The sequence below is a fragment of the Microtus ochrogaster genome, linkage group LG10 (assembly GCF_000317375.1).
Source record: "Microtus ochrogaster isolate Prairie Vole_2 linkage group LG10, MicOch1.0, whole genome shotgun sequence".
Classification (NCBI taxonomy): Eukaryota; Metazoa; Chordata; class Mammalia; order Rodentia; family Cricetidae; genus Microtus; species Microtus ochrogaster.
Window position 1 is genome coordinate 14469088 of NC_022035.1, and position 11399 is coordinate 14480486.

At 36.8% G+C, this 11399-nt stretch overlaps 1 pseudogene; it reads right to left on the reverse strand.

Annotated features, from left to right (window-relative positions):
• Positions 1-7898: 7898 nt before the first annotated feature.
• Positions 7899-8352, reverse strand: LOC101996254 (annotated as a pseudogene).
• Between the last annotated feature and the right edge of the window lie 3047 nt (positions 8353-11399).

The following is an 11399-nucleotide window of genomic DNA, read 5'->3' on the forward strand; positions in this document are numbered from 1 at the left end:
CCTAGTACTAAAAACCTAGACAACTACACAGGCCTACTGATGTCAAGGGTCTTAAAGGGGATCCCACAACTATCAATTTACTAAGCCAGCCTATCCCAAACTACGTTCTCAATATTTGTTATTCTACCCACAGATAAGCATAGTCTCCCATCTTTATCAAGGAACCTTCTCTTAGCAAGAATAAAGACAATTCTTTAATTGTCTTTAATAAAGAAAACCACAACAAATCAAGATGCAGAATTGTGGACCTCAGCCCCAATTGATATATCTACAACACAACTCCTGTGCATAATAGCCAGGGATCATTGCAGAATAGGGACAGTAAGAATGTAATAGCCATAGAGAAAGGGAGTTTGCTATGACATTATGTCTCCTAGAAATGTCATAAGTTATACTAATGAAATCTCACCAATATGACAGTCTAAAGAAGGGTGATAGCAGTAGGCATGCTACTGTGGATGATGAAAATCTCATGAACCAAAACTAGGAAGTACAGGCAATTAATGAATTCTAGAAGCTGGGAAATTGTTTTCTCAGGGGAAGAGAATATAAATTGGATATTAAATATCAAATGATTAGCCCTGAAAACAACATACAAGTAATAAGGTGCAAACTGGCCAGATTATATTTACTCATTAAAGTGTATGTATGTGTGTTTGTGTGTGTATGTGTGTGTGTGTGTGTGTGTGTATGTGTGTGTATAACAACAATTAAAGCAAAAAGAGGCCACGAAACTGAAAGAGATAACGAGGGGTCTTATATCAGAGTTTCGAGGGAGGACAGGTAGGGGGAAATGATGTAATTATATTTTAATCTCAAAAAATAATTAAAACAGGAAATAACAGTGAAATTTTTGCATGATAATTATCAGGAAGAAAACTATGATGAGGTCAAATATCAGTGTGATGAAAACAGCATGATACAAGAAGAGCCAAAATGAAAAGATGTTTAATATAATTTAATCATTTTCACAAGTATTTTTTTACTCCCATGCAGCATTTATCTGAAGACAAAACACTATTACTGAAATACAACAAGGAGGGGTTTGAAACATATATGTCAAGGATGTCTACTGTTTAAAATTATAGATAGAAATATTTTTATACTTATTGGATACTTTGTGGTTTATTTTTTACTCTTTACTCTTTGCTGCTGGAGGCTCACCTCCCAGCTTCCAAATAAATAACACAGAAGTTTATACTTACTTATGAATGTACAACCTTATCTTACCTCATCTTAAATTGTTTCTAGCCAAAATAACTTGTCTACCTTTTACCTCTGGGCTTTTACCTTTCTCTATTTCTGTATATATCTTTTTTTTTTCTGTGTCTGACTATGTGGCTGGGTAACAGGTCTCTTCTCATCATTCCTTGATCTTTTCTTCCATGTTTCTCCTCCTCTTTTATTCTCTCTGTCTGCTAGACCTGTCAAAACTTTCTTGTTATTGGCCATTCAGTTCTTTATTAAATCAATATGGTATTTTAGATGAAGTAACAAAGCTTCATTTAATGACATCTATGTAGTGACATTTCATTGGTATTTTAATAAAAATAAAGCTTGCCTGAAGATCAAAGAGTAAAACAGCCCCATTGGTCAGTCTTATAGGTCAGGTGGTGGTGACACACACCTTTAATCCCAGTACCCATATAAATTTGCCATAGAAACCAGGCAGTAGAAGTGAATGTCTTTAATCCCAGCCCTAGAGAGGAATATAAAATGAGAAGAGATAGCACTCAGATACAGGCTCATTCTGAGGGGTCCTCAAGGCAGGATCACCATTTCAGATTGTGATGTGGGAGTCCCCTCTGTGTGATTGCAATAAATGAATAAAGAAACTGTGTTTTCCGGTCAATAGGGAAGAACTTTGGTAGGCAGGGAAGACAGAACTAAATGCTGAAACAAAGAAGGGTGGTGCCAGGGAGAAGCTATAAAGCCACTGCCAGAGCCAGACATGCCAAAACTTTGCTGGTAAGCCACTGCCATGTGGCGATATACAGATTAATAGAAATGGGTTAAATTAGGATATAAGAGTTAGCCCATAAGAAGTTAGAGCTAATGGGCCAAACAGTGATTTAATTGATACAATTTCTATGTGGCTATTTCAGCTCTGGGTGACCAGGACAAACAAGTGGGCCCTCTTCCTACAAGACTGAGATAGAGTTAAAAGCCAGTGGTTTGCCATTTTGGTTTTCTGACCTTCAGATTGAATCTATTATCAGTCTCTGGGTTTTTATTAATCATGCTACATTTGGCAAACAATGTTTGAGGTACCTTGGACATCTAAATGTCTAAAGAAAGAAAGATAGCTGTCCAAAAAGAATCACCAAACAAAGAAAAATCTTACTTCTCATATTCTCTGCAGGATAAAATCTCACTACTTAGACATACATATCTTTGTATTTGCAGTTAGAGTGATCTCTGTCTCATCACAAAAGAGCTATCTGATACAGGACAGATGAAAAATCAAATATTTAAGAACTATCTTATTGCCACTAACCTCATAATCCTTTGGTTTTATTGACTCCTTAACAGTTTCTGTTAAGGTAAAAGATTTATAAGATTTATATGTATGCATATATATATAAGGTATGGGAAGCCCTTTTGTCTATGTGCTGCTTTTATTGGTTAATGAATAAAGAAACTGGCCTGGCCAGGTAGAACTTAGTTAGCAAGGAAAACTAAGCTGAATGCTGGGAGAAAGGAGTCTGAATGAGGTGAAAGTCATGGGGCTGCCGCCAGAGACAGACACACTGAAACCTAGCCTGTAGACCACAGGCCTCATGGTAAAATATAAAATAATGGAGATGGGTTAATTCTAGATGTAAGAACTAGCTAGCAATATGCTAAAGTAATTGGCCAAGCAATGATTTAAATAATACAGTTTCTGTGTGGTTATTTCGGGAGTCTGTTCAGCTGGGAAATGAATAAGTGGCCTCCTTACTCATATATATTTAAACTTTTTGATATAAATGGTCATATAGATTACTAACTAATTCTATAAATAGGTTTCATCTACCTTCCTGTACAAGATTTCATGTTTGTGTCTCTATCAGTTTTCTGCACTAAACCATGAGCACACCTAAAAGGAAACTTTAAAGTCTCCATAAGGAGAATGGGGCCCCACTACAAGGATTCCTCTAGGACTATGATAATATCACTAAGCAAAAAAATACCACATAAAGATTGACTTTGAACTAAAAACTGCTCAGGATAATTTTGAGATGGCTAGCTAAGATAATTCAGCAGAACAGACTACTGTAGCCAAGATTTGAGACAAGCCCAACACATTACTACTATACAGAGAATGAAAAACAAATGATAAAACTACCTCTCTCAGATTTGCCAACTAGCCAAAAAAAAAAAAAATTCTCTTTAGGATCTCCTAAAGATACTGTAATCCCAAACATCAGTATGCAAATTTTAGTAAATTTAACATGACACCTACATTCCAAAGTGGTCAGGTAGATAAGTTTTAATTGTTCAATGTATTATGGATATTTGTCATTGTTTAGGGGTGTTGGCTACAAGTTATTAGTAATGATCACAAAAAAAAGCTAAGTAAAGGAAATTATATTCAAGGTTCTTGTTTTGCAAGGAAAAAAAGGGGGATGTAGGTACGGTAGGAGAAAAGAGTGAATAGATTATTAAACCAACTCAGAAAAAGGGAAGATATAGATATGATAAGATGAAAGGTTGATTATTGAATCTACTTTTAAAAAGCAACTATGAATTTTAAATATTTTACATTGGATTAGTCTTTTGTATATTGTAGACAAATTTTGTATATTGACACGATTTTGAGATTTTTTTTGTTAAAATATGCTATACATACATTTCTAATTTTTCCAAGATATTATGCCTGTACCTTTCATCTAACTATGTAATGCAAATTTCTAGTCTTTGAAAGTTATTATTAGCAACTGTTTAGGATAATAAAGAAATGAAAGTTAGTAGTTAGTCACCTATTATAATCAAACATGTAGTCACATTACATATATTTTAAGGTCAAACAAAGACGTATTTTAGATAAATAGGTCATCTTCAAACAATTCAGAGATCTACAAAATATGACATTTAAGATGTTTTAATAGCATAAGCTCTTTTTAAAGACAACGAGAGAGGTTTGCTCCTGAGTGTGCCAATCTACTACAGAGAAGATAATGGGCATGGAAGAAACTCCACAAGGAGATTACTTTCTTTGTGGTAAAAATAAACCACATGGTAAGGAAATATCTTTGCTTCAATTGCTGACACTATGCTGTCCTAATCGGACAAAAAGGACACAAAAGAAAGTGACTGGCAAACGTTGTCAGGACAAGGAGGCACTTCTTCAGAGTATCCTGTTTCATAAAAATGCACATCAGATATGCCAGAACTGAAGACTGAAGATAGATTTCCCTAACACTGCAGAGGAACTTTGGGTGACTGTCCAGACAGCCTGCTCTTTCTGTCATTTCTCAATTTTTTTTGGAAGTTGCTTGTTCGCACTTCCTGCTTATCAGTTAATATTATTTCCTCCTTGGGTTTCTAAGGGAGTTGAAGACTATATTGTTATAGTTAAAGTTGTCCTTGATTATCTGACACAAAAATGAAGTTATGATAGAAAGTAAATTAGGTACAGAACTTTGGACTCACCAAGAAAGAAAACATATAGATTATTTTCTCTAAATTTGTCAAATAAAAATGGACTAGACATTGCTATTATATTTATTGCCTGTATAAATTGTATATAGCCATTGTACTATTATCTATAGTTTGTCTTATATTAGTTATAGTCTTTTTTTATTTTAGATGAAAAGGGGAAATGTAATGATATTTCAATCAATAAAGCTTGCTTGAAAATCAGAGAGTAAAATAGCCTTACAGACTAGGTATTGGTGATATACTTTAATCCCAGTAGTCACACTAGTTTGCCATAGACATCGGGGGGTGAGGGGAAATGATGCATGCCTTTAATTATAGCCCTAGAGAGGAATATAAGATGGGAAGAGACAGCTCTCAGACACAGTCTCATTCTGGGGATTCCTGGAGGTAGGATCAACATTTCAGACTGAGATGGATATAAGAGCCAGTGATTGGCTGTTTTACTTTTCTGACCTTTATATTGAACCCCAATATCAATCTTTGGGTTTTTATTAACTGTACTATACATCTATGTTTATTTCTTTACTTGATGATAAATAAGGAAAGAGTATTCACACATAAAGAAATGGAATGGTGGAGGCTATGTGAAGTGATTTTACGAAGAAAGCGGTCAGATGTACTCAGAGGACTATGTTGTTCTGTCACAGCACAGAAAGCGATGGTGATGAACGAAGGAGAGAAGAACCTTGATGGTAGAGCATATTATTGAGGGGCAATGGTACCTTACTTTCATTACCTCACACGGTTTGAGACCATGGAACTTGCAACTCTTTCCATCTCCACCCAAGTTTTAACACATAGCCAATTGTCTGTCCTTAATAGTTTAATAGCACTTTTCGTATGAAGATATATTTTGTATTATCATATATGAAACATTTTGAATTACGTATATGAAAACCTGCATATATTAGTAATCAAGTACATTTACGTTGCATATTAATATCGACTGAACATAGGCAGGTGAATTGATTGCAAATTTTCAAATGACCAAAGAGAATAAAGTGCGATTTTTCATTTTAAATTTTTGATCAAATACCATGACCTTCTGGTTTGAAACAAGCATAATATGTTATTTTCATCAAGGTTGAAGCACCTAATTTCATATGTTTATTATATAGGTAGCAATATTTGACTTTTTCCATTTGGAATATTATTTCCTAATCTCTTAATCGATCAATTAATTGTTCTACAAGTAGTCTGTGATACATATAGTGATAAATTTGTTCTAAACACTATGCTGAGGATTTTCGTCCACACCAAATTCTTATGCTGAAGCCCTAACTCTATGAATTGTAGCATTTAAGGTGGGAAAGAGATAATTGAGTTTAGATGAGGCCTTGAACATTGAACTTTCAAGAAAGCATTCATAGTGGTGGTGAAAAATCTATTATATACACCCAGTAGAATTTTCTTATTCCATGAAGAAAATAATATTATGACATTTGAATGAAATTATTAGCTTCCTGACATTATTGCAAATGTGAGGGAGAAAAGACCCAGAAACACAAACAATAGAGCTGTATGTTTTTAATGTTATAGCTTCACGTACATGGGCATCAGTACGGGTGTTGTTTAAGGTATTAAAATTGGAACTATAAGGGATTAAATGGAGTTTTAATGCAGAAGGTACAATAGAAAAACATATGGCACAAAAGTGAAATGGGGCTACTGGGAGAGGACAGATACCCATGGGCATGCTGGAGAAAGAGGGAAGAATGGGGAAAAAGTTACAAAAATGTGTATGAAGATATCAAAATACACATTTTTGTAACTTTTAATGCTAATACAAAAATATATTGTGGCTATTATCTTGGCATTTTTGTGGAACTCCGTGCAGTGGGAGCAGATACATCTCTGACTTTTTTGCCTGCTCTTGGACCGGTTTTCCTCCTATTGCATTGCCTTGTCCAGGAGGAGTATGATGGCTTTTATCTTGTTTTATTGCATCTTGCTTTGTACTGTTTGGCTGTCATCTCTTCTAGGAGTGTTCAATGTTGAAGAGGAAGCAGAGGGGGAGTGGATCTGGGGACAGGAAATTGGGGTTCTGGTGGGGAGAGTGGAGGGAGGGGAAACTGTGGTGTGGTTGTATTATATGATAGAAGAATCTTTTTATTATTTGATGTCTTGTTTGCTGTTTATTTTTAAATTTTTTATTCACTTTACTTACCTAACACAGTCCTCCCTCCTCCTGTTCCTACTGTCTTCCCCGACTCCCATCCCTCCTCAGAAAGGTAAGGCCTCCCATGGCAAGTCATCAGAGACTCATATCAAGTTGAGGCAGGATCAAGTCCTTCCCTGCCCGCCCTCCCCCGCCCTACCCGGCATCAAAACTGAGCAAAGAATCCAACCATAGGCAATGGGGATCAAAAAACCAACTTATGCACCAGGAATAGATCGTGGTTCCACTGCCAGGGGCCCCACAAACAGACTAAACCACAGAACATGCAGAAGGCCTATTTAGGCCCTATGCAGGCTTCCCAGCTGTCTGTCCAGAGTCTGTGAGCTACCACTAGCTTGAGTCGGCTATCTTTGTGGTTTTCTCCATCATAATCTTGATCCTCCTTGGTCATAGGATCCCTTCTCCCTCTCTTCAACTGAACTCCAAGAGCTCAGCCCAGTGCTTACCTGTGGCTCTCCGTGTCTGCTTCCCTCAGTTACCAGATGTAGGGTCTGCAATGACAATTATGTTAGACACTAATCTAATTATATGGGAAAGCCAGTTCAGGCACCCTCTCCACTATCGCCAGAATCTTAGCTAGGGTTGTCCTTGTGAATTCCTGAGAATTTCCCTGGCACCAGGTTTCTCCTTAACCCCACAGTGGCTCCCTCTATCAAGATATCTCTCTCACTGCTCTCTCTCTGCATTTGTCCTCCAAGTCAATCATCCTGTTTGCTCCTATTCTCATACCCCATCTTCTCCCCTCTATCTGCCTGTCCTCGGCTACTGAGAGATCTTATCTCTTTCTCCTTCCTAGGGTGATGCTTGCATGTCCCTCTTAAGATTCTTCTTATTGCCTAGCTCCTCTGGGAGCTTTGTGGTTTAAAGCCTCTTGCTTTACATCTAATATTCGCTTATGAGTGAGTACACAACATGTTTGTCTTTCTGGGTCTGGGTTACTTCACTCTGAATGATTTTTTTTTTCTGTTCACTGTTATAGTACCCTTAGGTGAATAATAAAAGTAACTTCTGAGAAATTCATTATATTTCCATGGTCAAACATAAGTGAGTAAGGTATCCATTGCATTTCCCATACTTAAGTTTATTAAAAACTGACAAACAAAACCTGTACAAAAAATATCCCCCAATTCCATATCACTTTGGAAGTAATCTTGAAAGACATTATCGCCTAGGACCCCCTCTTCCTCTGCCGGGACCACGTCCTCTTCCTCTACCTCGGCCTCGACCTCGTCCTGCAAGAGCTTCTCTCTTCTTAGATTTCACCTTAGGCTCAACATCCACAAGTAATGTATCAAGAGGTAAGCTGTCTGGTAGAATAAAGTATTGAATGTTGTTTCCTCGAATACTCAATGTTTCCAACTGTACAGGTTCTCTGTTCTTCAGGGTCATTTTCACAGCCTTAAGATGTGTATTCATGCTAACATCTACACCTGTGATTGTTCCATGGACTTGTGTTCCATTCTTCAATTCAATGGTTACGGTTTCATGACTCAATTTCATCAAAAATCTCACGAGCTTCATCCTAGCGCTGCAGCCTCCCTCCAGACACGGAATTCAGGCCCCAGACAAGCCGTTCCATTGCATTTTAAAACTAAACCAATTCATTTAGTCAAGGTCCAGTATTGCCCGAGATAGTGAAGAAAGTGTCCATGTGTGTTTATTTTAGTTAATAGAGCCATTAAAATGTTATCAATGAAAAATATCTCCCAATCTATTTTTACATCCGTTACATCTTGTGAATATTAGCTATTATATTTGTTGACAATTTTTAGTGTATTGTGAAATTACCCTTTTGTTTTTGTTGTTTTATTTATTTACTTTTTGAGACAGGGTTTTTTGTGTAAGAACCCAATCTAGTCTGTAATTCATTTTTGCTTGTTTTTTGTTTTAGTTAGTTGTTTTTAAGGACAGGGTTTCTCTGTGTATTTTTAGAGCATGTCCTGGAATTTCCCTGTAGACCAGGATGGCCTCAAACTCATTGAGTTCTGCCTGCCTCTGCCACTCAAATGCTGGGATTAAAGTGATGTGTCATTACACTTATCAGACAAAGAACATCACCAACTGACTGCCAGTACTTGGCAGGCTTCAAATACAAAACAGAATGATCAGAGCCAGGCAGCATGTAACTACTCTTCATGAAGGTCATGAAGATGAGGCTAGGCTCACGGGGCCTGGAATTGGTTGAGGTATACAAATCCATGCCTGATGGAGGCAGAAGCATTTTTATGTGAAGAATGTGCAGATGTACCAAGATGTCATCAAGATGAGTACCACATGCAGTGCTATATGGATTTTATCATCTGAGTCACCAACTCTAAGTCCTAAGAGGCCAAGGACGGGGAGAAGATGTCCTGGAGACATTGCATAGAAGCATTCTCCAAGGCAGGCAATAACAAAGACATAAGAGCCAGCATGTGTCCTACATAGGCCATTGCTTTCACTTGTATACCTTTGTCCAGAAAAGGAAGCGTAGATACCAAGGACCTAGTCCATGATTTCCTTCATGTCCACTGTTCTGGACAGTCACCTGCCAAGTCCTCTCTCCTTGAACTTGTCCACAATGTTACTCCAAACGTCTTCATCAGACTGATGGATTGATGTTCCCCTAGATTAGCATTATGACAAATTCTAGGGATTTCAGAAAAGGGCAGCTGTCACCAGGTCAATCTACAAGGTTGACTATACACATATCCTTAGCAGAGGAGGGTCTGTCACTGTGGATTTGTGGTGACTACTTCTCTTCTGCCCAGATTTATCTCTGGCAACTGATAAAAAAAATCCAATAACAGTGGATACTGGAGAAAAAAATCTACACAGAACAGAACAAAGAGATGGCTGTAAAGACATTGTATAAATGTTTAAATATGGAGCATTATCAGACTATTCAAAGCAAACTAAAGACTTTTTAGGATACGGAGTGGAGGCTGGAGATGCATTTCTAAGGAGAAGAGATGGAAGAAGACAAGAGGAAATCACTAGGTGATTGAGAACTCTGTGACTGCAAATAACATGGAGGAAATGTAAATATGTTAAACAATGAATAATGTTAAATAATGCAATAGTTGAAAACATTATGCTGGTGTAGTTAAAAACTATACATTTACAAAATTTCAATAGTGGTGAAAGGGTAACTTCAAATGTCTACTTCAGAAAATGCCAGCCTACTGAAATCACTGAATACATTGGTATACTATTAAGAAAACAAAATAATTCTGTTGTGTGGAAATTTTTCTTCAAATTGGAAACTAATTTAGTCTTGTATTGCATATAATTTTTTTTGTCACAGAGATCTCATAGTTCCTTTGTGTCACCAATACTTTGTGTGTGCAGAATGTAGAGAATACTTCTATTTATTTTGTAAAGGGATGAGATCTTTGTTTCAGGACTGTGGTAAATGAACATGAGGCTGTTGCTCATAAAAATCACTAAACTTTGTTGTTTTATAAGTTATGTTAGGGACACTAGACTATCTTTGGTGAAGTTTACTAATAGATGTTTATTGCAAGACACAATTGAGTTGCACAGAAGAAAAATAAATAGGGCCATTACAGATTTTCACATATATTAGCTAAAAGTCTACTTTCTCCCAATAGGTTGCAAATATTTTTGTGATCTCTTTCAATCTGAGTTATTTCTGATTGTGTGTATTGCTCCTGGAACATTTCAGCATCTATTGTAAAAATCTCTGGAGAAGCAATGATGATCATTTAATTATTGTGTGTCAACTGCTTGGTTATTATATATCATTTAGAGTCACTTTAATTAAAAAGTTCACTGAATATTCTGACATTATCTACATAATGTGAATTAACACAAGAGCTATTTGAGAGGAAAACTACTTTAAATAGGACTATAGAGATCACATTTTGAAACCGGATCTTTAACTCAGTACTTCTTAAAAATAAGTCTTGGAGAATTGTTTGTGCTGCACTATGAATTTAGGATGAAGAGTGGATTCCTCTGTATTTACTGTGTGTCCCCTTGCTGTCAATATGATGAAAACTAAGAAAAAATGAACCTAGTACTAATAAACCATGAAATAGACATGTGCATATTTATGGTCCTCGGGGTTGAAATGAATGGTGTTGTGGGACAATGGTCTGTACCCTGTCATTTGGTTTTTAATTAAATGCTGCTTGGCCAGGCAGGTAGTAGAGGAAGGGCAACTAGAATAAAAGAATTCTGGGAAGAGGAAAGCTCAGCCTGCAGTCATCATTCAGATGCAGAGGAAGCAAGGTGGGAACGCCTCACTAATAAAGTTACCAAGCCAAGTGGCTAACATAGACAAGGATAATGGGTTAATTAAAAATACAAGAATCAATTAACGAGAAGCCTGAGCTAATCGGCCAACCAGTTTATAATTAATGTAGCACACCTCTGTGTATTTCTTTGGGACGAACGGCTGCGGGAGAGGGCAGGACAGAAACTTTAGTCAACAGAATGGTTTTTAACTCATGTTAGGTGAGAGTGCATTATGTCTGTGATATTTCTGTGATAAATAGATCCTTTTTTTTTTTTTTGGTTTTTCGAGACAGGGTTTCTCTGTGGCTTTGGAGCCTATCCTGGAACTAGCTCT